Raw genomic sequence first — 16814 nt, forward strand, 5'->3', positions numbered from 1 at the left:
GTTATCTGCATGTAGGGAAGAGTCTGGTCAGTGATAAACGGTAGTTGATCAGTTGCCACATCTTGAGTGGAGGCACGCAATGATTCGAGATTCCAACCCAGTCAATACACTGCAGGTTTCATCTTTTCAAGGCATAGCTCTGCTGCTTTCTGTTTCAGAGCCTTTGGTGGCATCTTCTTTGGCATTTGATACTCTCCTTTTCCTGGTCTTAACTTAGCTTTCCTTCATTCTCAGATATCCATTGTTCCTGGATAGTCAATATATGATGGCTTTCTCCTGATCACACCTCATATTTGCTGTCTTGTTCCCTTAGCTCATGCTATGTACCCTGGCTAGTGTACCTACCTCTCAGCTCGACTGTTAAAATTCTCCCTGAAAACTCATCCATTAACCAACTTCTAGTCCGTTATTCAGAGGATATGGAATTGCTATTTATTTATTTATTTGAGATGGAGTCCCACTCTGTCGCCTAGGCTGGAGTGCAGTGATATGATCTCAGCTCACTGCAACCTCCGCCTCCTGGGTTCAAGTGATTCTCCTGCCTCAGCCTCTGGAATAACTGGGATTACAGGCATCCACCACCACGCCCAGCTGATTTTTGTATTTTTAGTAGAGATGGGGTTTTACCATGTTGGTCAGGTTGGTCTTGAACTCCTGTCCTCAAGTGATCCTCCCGCCTCAGCCTCCCAACGTGCTGGGATTACAGGTGTAAGCCACCATGTCTGGCCCCATTTATTTATTTATTTATTTATTTATTTTTATTTATTTATTTATTTATTTATTTATTTATTTATTTATTTATTTAAGAGAGAGAGTCTCACTCTGTTGCCCAGGCTGGAGTACAGTGGTGTGGATCTCAGTTCATTGCAGCCTCTACCTCCGGGGCTCAAGTGATTCTCTAATCACAGCCTTTTGAGTAGCTGGGACTGCAGGCATGTGCCACCATGTCTGGCTAACTTTTTATTTTTTGTAGAGATGACGAGATCTCACTATGTTGTCCAGGCTGGTCTCAAACTCCTGGACTCAAATGATTCTCCTTCCTCAGCCTCTCATTCTGCTAGGAATACAGACATGAGCCACCATGCCTGGCCTGGAACTACTATATATTGAGACATTATAATTATGTAGTGCTTCCTGTAGGCAGGGGGGCTCTTCTAAGTACCTTACCAATAAATATTATTAAATACTAATAACAAACCTACGGGGTGGGTACTATTATTTCCCACGGTCACACAGCCTTTGAGTGGCAGAGCCTAGGTTCAAACGAGGTAGGTAACTTAGCACAGAGTCCCTGCTCTCAGCTGCAATGTCATGTACCTCTTGATTATAGGTGCTGAGAACAGCGACCCCAGTCCCTGCCCTAAGGGGTTTATGTTCCAGTGGGAGTCAAACCATATACATTTTTGAGTCTCTGCTGTTTGCCAAGCACAGGGGACAAGGGTGTCTGCCCAAAAGGCCGTGTCATCTGTGTAGCTGCTAGACACTGTCAGTTCCATGTGGGCAGTGTCCTTGCCTGTATATGTCCCAAGTACCTGACCTAGTCCTGGCACAAAGTGGCTCAGTTGGCTGGGCAAGGTGCCTCATGCCTGTCATCCCAGCACTTTGGCAGGCTGAGGCAGGTGGATGGATAGCTTGAGCCTAGGAGTTTGTGAACAACCTGTGCAACATGGCGAAACCCTGTTTCTACAAAAAGTACAAAAATTAGCCAGTCATGGTGGTGCACACCTGTAGTGTACCACCTACTCAGGAAGGCTGAGGTGGGAAGATCACCTGAGCCCAGGAGGTTGTGGCTGCAGTGACACATGATCACACCCCTGCACTCTAGCCTGGACAACACAGTGAGACCCTGTCTCAAAAAAACCCCAGAACAATAACCAAAAACTCAAACCAAACCAAACCAAAACAAAAAGAAAAAGAAAAAAAAAACAACAACCCCAAAATGACTCAGCTACTATTTTTGAATGAGCACACAGGACCAACTTTGATGTAATTCCAGTAGTTGTGATTACTCCTTCCCCTTTCTCTTTGTTGAAGGGGACGCTAATTACAGTGATGAAAGAAGTTCTTAATTTATCTCTTCCTTTCCCCGTCGGTCTAGAACATTTCCATCACTGCAGAAAATTCTGTTGTGGCCAAGTGCTGGCTCACGCCTCTAATCCCAGCACTTTTGGAGGCTGAGTTGGAAGGATCACTTGAGGTCAGGAGTTTAGGACCAGCCTGGGCAATAGATGAAACCCCTTCTCTACTAAAAATATAAAAATTAGCCGGGCATGGTGGCATGCACGTGTAATCCCAGCTACGTAGGAGGCTGAGGCATGAGAATCACTTGAACCCAGGAGGCAGAGGCTATAGTGAGCCTAGAGTACGCGACTGTACTCCAGCCTGGGTGACAGGAGGAGACTCTGTCTCGAACAAAAAAAAAAAAAAAAAAAGAAAGAAAGAAAGAAAATTCTGTTGCACAGCATTGCTCTGGTTTAGAGGATTAGATCCCTAAACAGTAAAAATCTTTTTAAAAACTTGCTCAAAACCAGATGTACCAGTTAGTCTTCCCTCCCAGATTAGCAGGAGCCTGGGCTGAGGGATGAGAAGCAGGAGCCAGGAGAGTGATAGTGGGTGGCTAGAACCAGGTGAAAGGGACCTGAGATAGAACCTCAGGGATGATGGCATCATCATCAAGAGCAAATACCTGTACAGCCCTTACTGTGTGCTTTATGCATATTTGATCCTCCCAACAACCCTATTGAGGTTGGTACTTTATTATCCCTAGTTTAAACATGAAGAAATTGAGTTACATAGAGCTTAAGACATTTGCCCAAAGTGACACAGCTAACAAGTAGCAAAGCCAGGATTGGAATCCAGGCAGTCTGGATTCAGAATTGCCACTCTTTTTTTTTTTAAGATGTAGTTTGGCTCTTGTTGGCCGAGTTGGAATGTAATGGCACGATCTTGGCTTACCGCAACTCTGCCTCCCAGGTTCAAGCAATTCTCCTGCCTCAGCTTCCCCAGTAGCTGGGATTACAGGCATGTGCCACCACGCTCGGCTAATTTTTTTGTATTTTTAGTGGAGACACGGTTTCTCCGTGTTGGTCAGGCTGGTGTTGAACTCCCGACCTCAGGTGATTCGCCTGCCTCGGCCTCCCAAAGTGCTGGGATTACAGGCGTGAGCCGCTGCGCCTGGTGCCACTCTTCTTTTTTTGAGATGCAGTTTTTCTCTTGTTGCCCAGGCTGGAGTGCAATGACGTGATCTCGGCTCACAGCAACTTCCACCTCCTGGGTTCAAGCGATTCTCCTGCCTCAGCCTCCCTAGTAGCTGGGATTACAGGCATGCACCACCACACCCGTAGAGATGGGGTTTCTCCATGTTGACCAGGCTGGTCTCAAACTCCTGACCTCAGGTGATCTACCCGCCTCGGGCTCCCAAAGTGCTGGGATTACAGGCGTGAGCCACTGTGCCCGGCCCCCTCTCTTAATCTCTGCATTCTGCTGCCACTCAGCATGAGATACTCATCAGAAAAAAAGATCCTTCTGGCTGCAATATAAAGTTAGAGGAGGGCAGGAGTGGAGGGAATGAGTTAGGAGCTAGCCGCAGTCCTAGCTGCTTGGGAGGCTGAGATGGGAGCACTGCTTGAGCCCAGGAGTTCAAGGCTGCAGTGAGGTATCATTGCGCCACTGCACTCCAGCCTGGGAGACAGCAAGCCTGGGAGACAGCAAGACCCTGTCTCAAAAAAAAAAAAAAAGAAAAACCACACAAAAAAGTTCAAAGTAGTTCTGGGATTAGCAGCATCAGCAGCAGCCTGTGTTTTAATCAGTCCTCCAAGTGATTCTTATGCATGCTGATGTGTGAGGCCCACTGCCATAGGATCAGTTTTTAAACTTTTTTTTTTTTTTTTTGAGATGGAGTCTCGCTCTGTCACCCAGGCAGGAGTGCAGTGGCGCTATCTTGGCTCACTGCAACCTCCACCTCCTGCGTTCAAGCGATTCTCCTTCCCCAGCCTCCCAAGTAGCTGGGACTACAGGTGCGCACCACCAGGCCACGCTAATTTTTTGTATTTTTAGTAGAGACAGGGTTTCACTGTGTTGGCCAGGATGGTCTTGATTCCTGACCTTGTGATCCACCCACCTCAGACTGCCAAAGTGCTGGGATTACAGGCGTGAGCCACTGGGCCTGGTCAGTTTTTAAACATTTTTATCATGTTCTGCAAGTTTTACATATGTAATGACCACAAGATATGTTCTCTTTCTCTCTCTCTCACACGTACATATTTAACATACTTTAGGCTGCACACGGTGGCTCACGCCTGTAATCCCAGCAGTTTGGGAGGTCAAGGTGGGCAGATCACAAGGTCAGGAGTTCGAGAGCAGCCTGGCCAACATGGTGAAACCCTGTCTCTACTAAAAATACAAAAATTAGCCAGGCATGGTGGCATGCACCTGTAATCCCAGCTACTCAGGAGGCTGAGGCAGGAGAATTGTTTGAACCCGGGAGGCAGAGGTTGCAGTGAGTTGAGATTGTGCCAGTGCACTCCAGCCTGGGCAACAGAGCAAGACTCTGTCTCAAAAAAAAAAAAAACAAAAAGAAAAGCATACTTTAATAAAAGTTTCAAGAAACAGTGTTCTGACTTAGGAAATATGTGGCACACTGATATTTTCGATTCTGGTTCATTAAACAAAGTGCTTTGAGACCTGTTTAGAACCCCTGCTCTTGAGCAAATCAACAAGGTTGCTGTGCTGCAAGAGTGCACTTCCAAAGCCACCGTCAGTGGGTCTTTCCTGTCTTTGAAGAAGCCTTTCACTTCCAGAGCTTGGCCCAGGGAGTCCTTATTTCTCTAAATCTGGACCTGCTCCTTTATCACCCATGTTATGGGCTGAATTGTGTCCCCCTGAGGTTCATATGTTGGAATCCTGACCTCTAGTACTTCATTCCGAATGTGATTGGATTTGAAGATAGGGATTTTTTTTTTTTTTTTTAAAGATGGAGTCTCTCTGTTGCCCAGGCTGGAGTGCAGTGGTGCGATTTCAGCCCACTGCAACCTCCACCCCTGCCAGGTTCAAGTGATTCTCCTGCCTCAGCCTGCTGAGCAGCTGGGACTACCGATGCGTGCTGCCACATCCGGGTAATTTTTGTATTTTTAGTAGAGACGGGGTTTTGCCATGTTGGCCAGGGTAGTCTCGAACTCCTGACCTCAGGTGATCTGCCCTCCTTGGTCTCCCAAAGTGCTGGGATTACAGGTGTGAGCCATAGTGCCTGGCCTGATTGTGATTTTTTTTTGTTTTTTATAGCAGCCTGAGCAGACTATATTACAGCCCACAAGCCTCACAAAGATAATTGACTGGAGTTAGTGCCACTGGTTGTCATTTTCCAGAGCTGCTTTGTAGGGCAGTAATTTGTCCTCTATTAGACTGAGCTTGCCAAGGAGTTTGATACTCTACTCCACCTGCTTATTATAGAACCACTCCTTTTCCTCATGTTTTTTGGGTTGAGTTCAGGTAAGATCCCTGTAATTCTTCAGATGTGGAACCAATCTTCATAAACCCTTCAGAATACTTTGCTTCCTTCTGAATTACTACAGACAAGCAGTCTGGGAGGTCCAAGTTTGTATAATTATTGTTCTTAACATTCTGTCACTCATTATTGTTGGTGTTCGTTTCTCAATGCCAGATGGGGTGTGTCCTTGGCACAAGCGTGTCTGGTATAAGCTGTTTTGTTCTTTCAGGCAGAATCACTCAGACTCATGCTCTCAACTTTCTCTCTCTCTCTTTTTTTTGTTTTTTTGAGACAGAGTCTCTGTCGCCCAGGCTGGAATGCAGTGGTGTGATCTCAGCTCACTGCAACCTCCACCTCCCGGGTTCAAGCGATTCCCCTGCCTCAGCCTCCCAAGTAGCTGGGATTACAGGCGTGCACCACCACACCCAGCTAATTTTTGTATTTTTAGTAGAGATGGGGTTTCACCATGTTGCCACCATGCCTGGCCTGAACTTTCTCTTTTAAATCTACATGCAAATTACCTGAACTATCTGGCTTTTGGGAAAACCCGGGCAAGTCCTTAGCATCCAGTATTAAAAAAAAGAGATGGGTGTGTTATCTTAGCAACTCAAAATCGTCTTTCTTCTCCCCCTTTAAAATATAATGTAGTCCTTGTTTTTCCTTAAAATAAATGTTTTAAAGAGAATATTAGTCCATTTGAAGAAGCCAAAATAGGATCTCTTCCCCTCTCCTTGTCACTGTCTCTCTTGAGTGGATTTTGGCCATTTCTGCTAGGACTTGCCCAGAAAATAGGCTGAAGTCTGTGGAAGGGAAATTCCACAAAGCTGCCTCATGTCCACAGTTCCTCGGGAGGAATTCCTTTCCTGTAAGGAGGAGACATATTTTCTGAGAGTCCCTTCCAGGAAGGATGAGGTGCAGCAGGAAGGAATCCCACAGAGAGCCATCTCACAGACACAGAAAAGGGAAGGAATTGCCTTTGACTTCTGGGAATTGGAGAGTTTTTTTTTTTTTTTTTTTTTTTTAATTGAGGACAAAACAAAGCAAATGGCAGCTACTAGTGACTGACTGTATCAGGTTTTGGAAAAGTGGAAAAGTGGGCGGTGGAGGTTTTGTTGATTGGATTGAATTCTGCTTGGCAAACCGTAGATGACCCTGAGGAAGCCTTAGCCTTCTTTTTTTTGAGATGGAGTCTCACTCTGTCACCCAGGCTGGAGTGCAGTGTCACGATCTTGGCGTGCCACAACCTCTGCCTTCTGGGTTCAAGTGATCCTCCTACCTCAGCCTCCTGAGTAGCTGGGATTATAGGCAACTGTCACCGCACCGGCTAACTTTTTATATTTTTGCCAGAGATGGGGTTTCATTATGTTGGTCAGGCTGGTCTCGAACTCCTGACCTTAAGTGATCCACCTGCCTTGGCCTCCCAAACCTTAGCCCTTTTGATTCCCTGACATCAAATGCTACTTCTCTTGGAGAGTTACACTGTGAGAAGTTGGTGATGGGCAACACGGGAGCCCAGGCCGGTGTCAGAAACTCACCCAGAGTCGCAGGGACAAAGCTGTTGTGAGGGTTCCTCCCTGCGAGAATTTTAAGGATGGAAATGGTGAGCACAAACCTTGGCATTTAAGGACCGACAATGCTGAGGTGTTATGGTGGGTTCTTGAGTAGGGCTCAAGTGTCTTTCCACGGTGGTGGTCCCAGGGAATTGGGCTGGAAACAAGGCCACCCGGTCTCAGCTCTGTGGTTCCTGGGGGGCCCTGTGGCTCCAGGAGCTCGTGAACATGGCGAACCCCACTTCCCCAACCCGTTTCTGCCTTCCCTTCTGTTCTCTTGACTGTCTGTTTTCTACCCCCTGGGGTCAGCAAATCAGCCCCATTTACTGGTTTCCACAAAAATTCATGCACTGTGAGGGCTTGGGGATTTCTCGAAAATTTGCGTTGAGGTATTTCAGGAGGGCCTTGCTTCGCCCCTTTCCGCTCCATCTTCCTCTCTGCCTCCCACTTCTCTAGAGTAAGAGGTACTGCCCTCCTTATCTCAGTCATGTCATTCTGATCACTGTAGGACCGGCTGAGACCTTTTAATGAACAGTTTCCTACCTTTTTAGGCAACCATCTGTAGAGACAAGGTGGAATGCTACCCTAACCATGATTAACATTTGCAAACACTGCCACAGTGCAGCCACTTTCTTTGTTTCCAGCTGAAGAAACTGAGGTGCACAGAGGTTAAATTTCATGCCCAAAGCAATACAACTAGCAAATGTAGGAGGCTGGGCTGCTTGATTGATGCCCAGCTTAGAGGTTGAAAGTCACATGCGAAGCGCTTTTGGCAGATAGAGAAGGGGGAGTCATATTCCAGTGTGCATTTTAGTGTGTGCTTTTCTGTCCTTGAATTAAGAAGTGTGATGTGTGCCTCCAAAAGCATAGCATGCTACAGAAATGGATTTCCTTTCCTGGGGTTAATAATCTGCTGGCCAAATGTTTATCTCTGTGGTATCCTGTGTTTCCTGATGCATTTTAGCATTTGGTTAAATTGTAGAGAAAAGGGTTTGTGTTCTTTATATCTGGATTTTCTATTAGACCACATTTCTATGTGTTGTATTTGCGTCTTTTTTGTTTTTTTTTTTCCAGAAGGAAGTGATTGGCTGTAACAGTTTCTCTCCAACTCTGATCTCTGAGGAAGGGAAAAAAATACCTTGGTTTGATGTGAAATTAGACCAATAGAATTGCTAATTATCTGAGTTCATTGAGTTGTTGTCGGGTTTTTTGTTGTTGTTGTTTGTTTGTTTTCTGAGACAGGGTCTTGCCCTGTCTCCCAGGGGGCTGGAGTATAAATGGTGCGATCATAGCTTACTGCAGCCTCGACCTCCCTGTGCTTGGGCTCAGGTGGTCCTCCCACCTGAGCTTCCTGAGTAGCTGGGACTATAGGCATGCACCACCGTGCCTGGCAGATTTTTGTTTTTGTTTTACAGAGGCAGGGTTTTACCGTGTTGCCCAGGCTGGTTTCAAACTCCCTGGCTCACGAAATCCACCTGCCTCAGCCTCCCAATGTGTTGGGATTATAGGCGTGAGCCTCCGCTCCTTGCCTCTCTGTCTGGGCTTTTATCAACTTGGTCCTCCTGGGAACCTCTGCCTTGATCACCCATCTAGAGGAATGGAGGACCTCTGCCTTTTAAGTCGTCCTTTTCACCTATACCAGTTGGTCCAGGACAATCCTGGTTTATATCCCTTATCACACTGCCATTATTAAGCTCCCCCTTTCACTCCTAAGAGTATCCCAGGTTAGATGATATGACCATGAATGGAGCTGAAGCTCATATTACATAAGGTATACTGGCCCTCTAAAGCTGTGGGGCATAGGACAAACTGGACAGACTGATGTAAATATTTGCTAAACTTCTATCCAAAGTAATGATTGGTAAAAACCTGTTAGTATCCCCACTTGAGGAGACATCTTCAGAAATAACCTATAACCTGTGCTTTGTACATAAGAACAATGGCATGTGGCCTTCTGTCCTCTGACCTTGGGTTGACCGCGGTAGGGCAGGGGGTCAGACTTGCGTCCTCCAGTGGGGCGAGTCCCCTGGGTGGTGACTGTCCTGGCTGTTGTTCCAATCAGAGCTAGTTGCTTTGTAAGTCAACTGAAGGTGCAGTATTAACCCTGCAGGGTGGACTGAGGAATGTGTTAGCCATGCTTACTGCCTTTCTCCAGGACCTGGAGCCCCGCCACCCTCTCGTGGGGTCCCTTTTTCTGTCCCTTCTGCAGGACACATTTTGTGATCTCTGCCCAAACAGAGGCAACATACTTAGTCATTAAGGTTTTTCCGTAAGTGCATTAGGCCTTAGGCTTCAGCGCTTGCTGTTCTCTTTGCTTGGAACTTGCTGACCCTGCTCTTGTCACTGGGGGCTCTGTCCTCCTGGGAAACTCTGCCTTGATCACTCGTCTAGAGTAACTGCCCCCATTCACTACCATGGCTCCCTACTTTCTGTGTGAATCTTTTTTTTTTTTTGAGAAGGATTCTCACTCTTGTTGCCCAGGCTGGAGTACAATGGCATGGTCCCAGCTCACTGCAACCTCCACCTCCCAGGTTCAGGCAATGCTCCTGCCTCAGCCTCCCAAATAGCTGAGATTACAGGCGCCCGCCACCATGCCTGGCTAATTTTTGTATTTTTAGTAGAGACGAGGTTTCACCATGTTGGCCAGGCTGGTCTCGAACTCCTGAACTCAGGTGACCTACCCTCCTTGGCTTCCTAAAGTGCTGGGATTATAGGTGTGAGCTACTGTGTCTGGCCTTCTGTGTGGATCTTATTGTTACTCTGAACCCCTCTTTTTAGTGTGGTTGCCTTTCCCCCTGCCTGCTCCCTTCCCCAATGTGAGCTCTGTGAAAATGATCATAGGTCTAGAACCTAGAAGAGTGCCTGTTAGTGGTGGATGCTTAAGAGTTAATTTGAATTAATGAGGTTAATAATTCTTGTCTCCCCGTAGTCCTGTTGTCGAGATTCCTGGTTAGAAAAAAAAGTGAATTGTGGGTTGTATACTTTATTTATTTATTTAATTTATTTTTTTTGAGACGGAGTCTTGCTCTGTCGCCCAGGCTGGAGTGGTACGACCTCGGCTCACTGCAACTTTTGCCTCCTGGATTCAAGCGATTCTCCTGCCTCAGCTTCCTAAGTAGCCATGACTATAGGCGTGTGCCACCACACCCGGTTAATGTTTGTGCTCTTAGTAGAGACAGAGTTTCACCATGTTGGCCAGGCTGGTCTCAAACTCCTGGCCTCAGGTGATCTGCCTGCCTTGGCTTCCCAAAGTGCTGGGATTACAGGCGTGAGCCACTGCGGCCGGCCCATGGGTTATATCCTTTTTTATTAATAAAGGCATCTCTATATGCTGTGGTTTGAGAGGGGTTGAAGGCTGCTTCCCTTGAGAATGAGTGAGGAAGAGCCTGTTGCACTCTGGTGTCTTTGAGGGAAACAGAGAGGGGTAGCGCCTTTTCTGCTCTTGGGTTCCACAGCTGGGGATTGGGAGATTACTCTTACATCAACTGGTGTTTCTTTTTTTTTGAGGCAGGGTCTCACTCTGTCACCTAGGCTAGAGTGCAGTGGCATGATCACAGCTTACTGCAGCTTTGACCACTTTTTTTTCTTTTTCTTTTTTTTTGGAGATGGGTCCCGTACTGTCTCCCCGGCTTGAGTGCAGTGGTGAGATCGTGGCTCACTGCAGCCTTGACCTCCTGGGCTTAAGTGATCCTCCCACTTCAGCCTCTGGAATAGCTGGGACCACAGGCATGTTCCACCATGCCTAGCTAATACAACACTTTTCTTTGTAGGGACTAGGTCTTGCCATGTTGCCCAGGCTGGTCTCAGACTCCTGGGCTTAAGCAATCCTCCTGCCTTAGCCCCTCAAAGTAGTGAGATTATAGGCATGAGCCATTGTGCTCAGACCTGAAATTTGTTTTAAAAAGTGCCCTGAGATTCACTATGGAGTATTCTCTCTAGATTTATTTCCTATCACGGAAGCCCTTTAACAGACCATGTATGGCAGCTTTTCGAAGAATGTTTTAGGTCTTTCTAAATTTGCAGCTATTTGGGCTGAGGATTGGCATGTTTGTAATTGACCTAATGCTTCAAAGAATGGACTGGTTCAGCTGGAATTTTCTTAAAATCTATCCCATTGACATAGTATTGCACAATGAGAAAAGTATATGATTTGTAATTAGCATACCCACTTTAACTCTGAATAACAGGCATAAAGGTTATTACATTTTAAATCAGTGTTCACAGTTTTAGGCAACTGTTCTTTGTTACTTGATTTTTTTTTTTTTTTTTGAGACAGAGTCTTACTCTGTCACCCAGGCTGGAGTGCAGTGCAGAGATTTCAGCCCACTGCAGGCTGCATTTTGAGGGACAGTTGTTTTTGTTCATTAGAGTGCTGCTGAGAGAGTTGATTTCCTAGCTCTAGAGTCACTGCCAAGAGTCCTAAACACTTTCCTAGAAGAGAGGTGGTAAGGATGGTTACAAAGAAGCAGGACTGATTGGGTGTAGAAAATTGGTTTCATGTTCAAAGCCAACATGGGGATGGGGGAGTTTTGGATCAGACCTTTGATTCTGGCACAGAGCCACGGAGGCTTTGTGTATTTTGTTTACGGAGCTTAAGCAATCTCAGTTATTAGCTTGTGGATAATTACCAGAAATGTGAACTTAAATCCGTGCTTATTTATTTAACCCCTTGCCTTTTCTCCTGAGAATGTAGGGGGGTGGCATTATAAAAATTAAAGCAAAAGCAAGGCTCTACCGCTTTCGTAGTGGTTTTGCTTTACTTGCAGTAAAATCATAGTGGGATGACCAAATTGCCCTTCCTCTCCAAAGTTCATACCATTTACTGTAAAATAATGTGGATCATAGGGTGATGTAGGCCAGGGGCTGAAGTCTGTCTCACAGTGTTCCTGTGGAGGTTTGTATGTTAAAAATTAAAATGAGAACCTATTTTATTTTATTTTAGTTTAGTTTAGTTTTTGAGATGGAGTCGTCTCTTGCCCAGGCTGGAGTGCAGTGGCACAATCTCGGCTCGCTACAACCTCTGCCTCCTGGGTTCAAGAGATGATCCTGCGGGCAGGCTCCTGAGTAGCTGGGATTACAGGCACCCACCACCACAACTGGCTAATTTTCGTGTTTTTTAGTAGAGACAGGGTTTCCCCATGTTAGCCAGGCTGGTGTCAAACTCCTGGCCTCAAGTGATCCGCCCACCTCGGCCTCCCAAAATGCTGGGATTACAGGCCTGAGCCATCGCGCCTGGCTTATTCTATGTTGATTTTTGTGATGGTCAATGAGATGTGGCCACAGGAGGAGGCAGAGGACGTGCTCAGGAAGGCCAAGGTTATTATACTCACAGGTCCTAGGGACAGGCAGCATGTCATGCCCTGCAGGGCCATATGGGGAAGCATCAGTGTTGGTCCCCCCTCTAGGAGCATGAAGGGGCAGGACTGAGGGGAGAGCCTGGGCCGTGGTCTTTCTTGAGATTTCGTGGACAGGGCAGGGGAGTGCATATGAACAGTTTAGAATTGGCGAGTTTGAATAATTTTGGCAGGCTGTAAGCTACAGGCGTGGTTTCTAGTTGCCCGTTATCAGGCCCTGTCATGATACAGGTGAAGAAATACTGCTTCCTGGAGTGGACAGGCCAGATGAAGAAGGCACAGCTCTGGGTTGGTTGGTTTGCGTATCAGAGCTGTGCTCCTGGCTGGGCCCTGCTGGTTCTAAGAATTGGCCAGCTCTGGGAAGGACAGTCTCTCCCCAGCCAGAGAGGGTTTTCAAACTGTCAAGACATCATAATATGCACAAAGTAAAAACTGTAAACAGTACGAAGGCCCTGAACAGGGTCACCCTGCTGTATGAGAAATCTGATGGCCTGGCTGAAGGAGAAAGTTGCTTGGGCAGAACAGTGAGAAGCTAAAGCAGGCTTGGTAGTTGTATGAGTCTGTTTTCATGCTGCTAATAAAGACATACCTGAGACTGGACAATTTACAAAAGAAGAGGTTTAATGGACTTATAGTTCCGTGTGGCTGGGGAGACCTCACAATCATGACAGAAGGCAAGGAAGAGCAAGTCACGTGGATGGCAGCAGGCAAAAAGAGAGCTTGTGCAGGGAAACTCTTGTTGTTAAAACCGTCAGATCTCGTGAGACTTATTCACTATCACAAGAACAGCATAGGAAAGACCCGCCCCCATGATTCAGTTATCTCCCATCAGATCCCTCCCACAACATGTGGGAATTGTGGGAGCTAGGGAGCTACAAGATGAGATTTGGGTGGGGACACAGAGCCAAGCCATATCAGTAGTATAAACCTGGAGCCAGCAGGAGGAGGCATTTGACAGAGCAGGAGGGTCCGTGGTGCTCAAAGTCTTAGGACAAATAGTTCCCATGGAACAGAAGGCAACGCACCTGTCCCTGTTGCGTTTAATTTTAACTTTGCTGTATTTTCAGTGATCCTCCAGGGAACTGGTGGCACACCCTGAGTCTGCTTGGTGGGCTAAAGACTCACAACTTGAGGGAAGGGGCCAGGAACGAAAGGAAACCATGGCAGAGGGTGTCATTTGGAACCCCATGTCCATCCAAGCCGACAGAGCTGCAGTAAGGCTGAGCAAAACACTCCTACCCGAACCTCACTCTAACATTGTGGGAGGCCCTACCTTGTCAAAGCTGAAAGAAACGTCAGGAAAAGAAAATGCCCAAAATAATTGTAACACATGTACTATTGGTTTGGAGACTTTGGTAAAAGGTTTGGAAGTTTCAGGGAAGATTCCAGATCAGCAGGGACCATGTTCTTCATAAATTGCTCTTTGAATTAGGATAAAAAAATCAATTGCCATAGATAAAATTTCTGGGATTTTTGTGAGCCCAACCTGTTTTCCAGGTTAATCATGCCTAAATATCTGTTTTTTTTTCTTTCTTGCCTTTCTTGTCATGTAAAGTCACTGGAGTCCTGTAGGGGGGGGGGGGGGGGTGTGGGGGGGTGTGTGTGTGTATGATTTTGTGTCAGGTAGCAGGTGTTTAGGTTTGTCTAGCACATGTTTATTTTATTTTTATTTTTTTATTTGTTTTTTTGAGACGGAATCCCACTCTGTCACCCACGGTGGGGTGCAATAGTGACATCTCGGCTCACTGCAACCTCTGCCTCCCGGGTTCAAGTGATTCTCCTGTGTCACCCTCTCCAGTAGCTGGGATCACAGGCACGCAGCACCACACCTGGCTAATTTTTGTATTTTTAGTAGAGACGGGGTTTCACCATGTTGGCCAGGCTGGTCTCAAACTCCTGACCTCAGGTGATCCACCTGTCTTGGCCTCCCAAAGTGCTGGGATTATGGGCGTGAGCCACCGTGCCCGGCCCCACGTGTTTAGTACTAGATACTAAAATCAATCTATAGCCTTGTGGAGTTTATAATCCACTGAATTAATTTAGATTAATTCACAGGATTGATTTAGATTTCATGTTTGAATATGAAATTTGTGGTCATTTAAACAGAAACTGGGCTGGAAAGTACTTTTTTCCCTGTCTGTGAAAGGTTTTTTTAAGGCAAATGAACAGTATAAATTAGATTGCTTAGAGAATGTTGTAAACACATTTTACCACAGACACTTTATGTGCTCAAAGAGGCCTGGCGCAGTGGCTCACGCCTGTAATCCCAGCACTTTGGGAGCCCAAGGCAGGTGGATCACCTGAGGTCAGGAGTTTGAGACCAGGCTGGCCAACATGGTGAAACCCCGCCTCTACTAAAAATACAAAAAATTAGCCAGGTGTGGTGGCAGGTGCCTGTAATCCCAGCTACTTGGGAGGCCGAGGCAGGAGAATCACTTGAACCTAGGAGGTGGAGGTTGCAGTGAGCCGAGATTGTGCCATTGCACTCCAGCCTGGGCAACAAGAGTGAAAGTGCGTCACAAAAAAAAAAAAAAAAAAAAAAAAAGAGATATATGCTCAAAGAACATGCTGGGACATTTCCCCTAAGGAAGTTATCTCAGGTACTGGAGATTAATCAGCCTGCACCTCTTTGTGTATATTCAATAGTTTAGTTTTTTTTGTGAGTTCAAACTGGCTTTTTCTTAAAGTTGGTGGGGAGAGGCATGTGATCAGACTTCTTGGGTGGATGGGAGCTTTTTGGATTGAGTCCAGCCTATTTTCCAGGCTATTGGCTATTGGTGATTAAAGGCCCAGGGAATCCTGCTTGTCTCCTTCTAGTTTTGCGCAGAGGTATGCCACGCTGCGTGCTCTGTTTCTGTTAGGACCAACATCTGTTTGTTATATAAATAGAAAAGGAACATAAAGCTAAGGAACTAAGAAGGTTCCATTGCAGATCAGTGTCTCTCAAAGTATCCTTGAGGTTTGGCAGAAGTTCTCCGCTTCCTGAAATTTTTGGACAAACATTGTGATATTCATAAATACCGAACTGCTAGGATATTGAGGGCTGAGGTAACGCAAATATTTGCTGAGGTTTTGTAGAGTAATAATCTGTTAATCATAGCCGTGGCCTTAGAGAATAAACAACCTCTGTGTAGGCTTCTGCGTAAGAATGGCACAGCTGACGGGGGCCTCTGCGAACCAAAGGCCAGCGTGTGACCTTCTTATCCTCTACTTCTAGGCCAGCAGTGACCGCCTTTGGAGATCTCATTGTTTACAGCCCTGTCTCTGACTCAAGGTGGCAGATTGTGTTTTTGGTAGAGCCCAGCCAGCCCCTATCACATTGCACACTAACGTAATCTGTCTGTAGCTGTCTCTGGATTCATTATTTAGCTGCGCTAACTGGAGTTAATCATAGTTCTGAGCTAAACTTTGTTATGGGTCAAGAGAGAAAGGCCATCTGGCTATTTCTTGGGTCATTTTGGGTGTATTTTTCCACTGCGTATTATTTGACCACCATCTTCTTTTTTTAGATGGAGTCTCGCTCTGTCGCCCAGGCAGGAGTGCAGTGGCGTGATCTGGGCTCACTGCAAGCTCCACCTTCTGGGTTCATGCCATTCTCCTGCCTCAGCCTCCTGAGTAGCTGGGACTACAGGCGGCTGCCACCATGCCCGGCTAATTTTTTGTATTTTTAGTAGAGACAGGGTTTCACCGTGTTAACCAGGATGGTCTCTATCTCCTGACCTTGTGGTCCTTTTGCCTCGGCCTCCCAAAGTGCTGGGATTACAGGCATGAGCCACCGTGCCCAGCCCATTTGGCCACCATCTATGAGGCATCTGAAAGAAGAGAAACTCATGGGTGATGGCTCTGCCTGTAGCTTCCCTACTCAGTGTGGTTGGCAGACAGTAGCATTGCCATCATCTGGGGCTGGGGAGAAACACAGAGTCTCATGCTCCATCCCAGACTTAGTATCAGAATCTGTACTAGGTCTCATGCATGGGCCCTGGCCAGCCCCTGTTGTGTGCTTGGTTGACGCCGGGCTGCTGCTGGTAGACCTCCCTTTCTCTTCTATGCCACAGGGTCTCATCAAACTGCAAAGGAGCTGGGCAATAGAGTCAAACTCTGTGCCAGGAATGATAGGAAAAGGAAGGGCCAGACCCACAAATGGGCCAAGGACGGATTAGGTGAGCTAAGCTGTGGTTGTAGTTCAACCGTCACTATTATGCCCACCTTTTCTTATTCCTTTCCTGTTTGTTTTTCTTTTCTTTTTTTTTCCTTTTTTTTTGTTTCCACAGCCTGGTAATGTGGAATATTTACTTTTCTTAAATCACTGTATTAAAAGATGAAAAAAGTCATTTTTTCTCTTCCCCTTCCCACAGTCATTGTTGATTAGAGAAAATACTAACAAAATATATTAATTTCATTTCCAACCACAGATAACACCAATAT

The 16814-nt window shown here is 46.3% G+C and overlaps 1 protein-coding gene across 1 annotated transcript in view; it reads left to right on the plus strand.

The window, feature by feature from the left end:
* The window catches only part of LOC113219596 (multidrug resistance-associated protein 4-like), a 287215-nt gene that overhangs the window by 19923 nt on the left and 250478 nt on the right, over positions 1–16814 (plus strand). The window lies entirely within an intron of this gene.

The sequence above is a fragment of the Piliocolobus tephrosceles genome, chromosome X (assembly GCF_002776525.5).
Source record: "Piliocolobus tephrosceles isolate RC106 chromosome X, ASM277652v3, whole genome shotgun sequence".
NCBI classification, from domain to species: Eukaryota; Metazoa; Chordata; class Mammalia; order Primates; family Cercopithecidae; genus Piliocolobus; species Piliocolobus tephrosceles.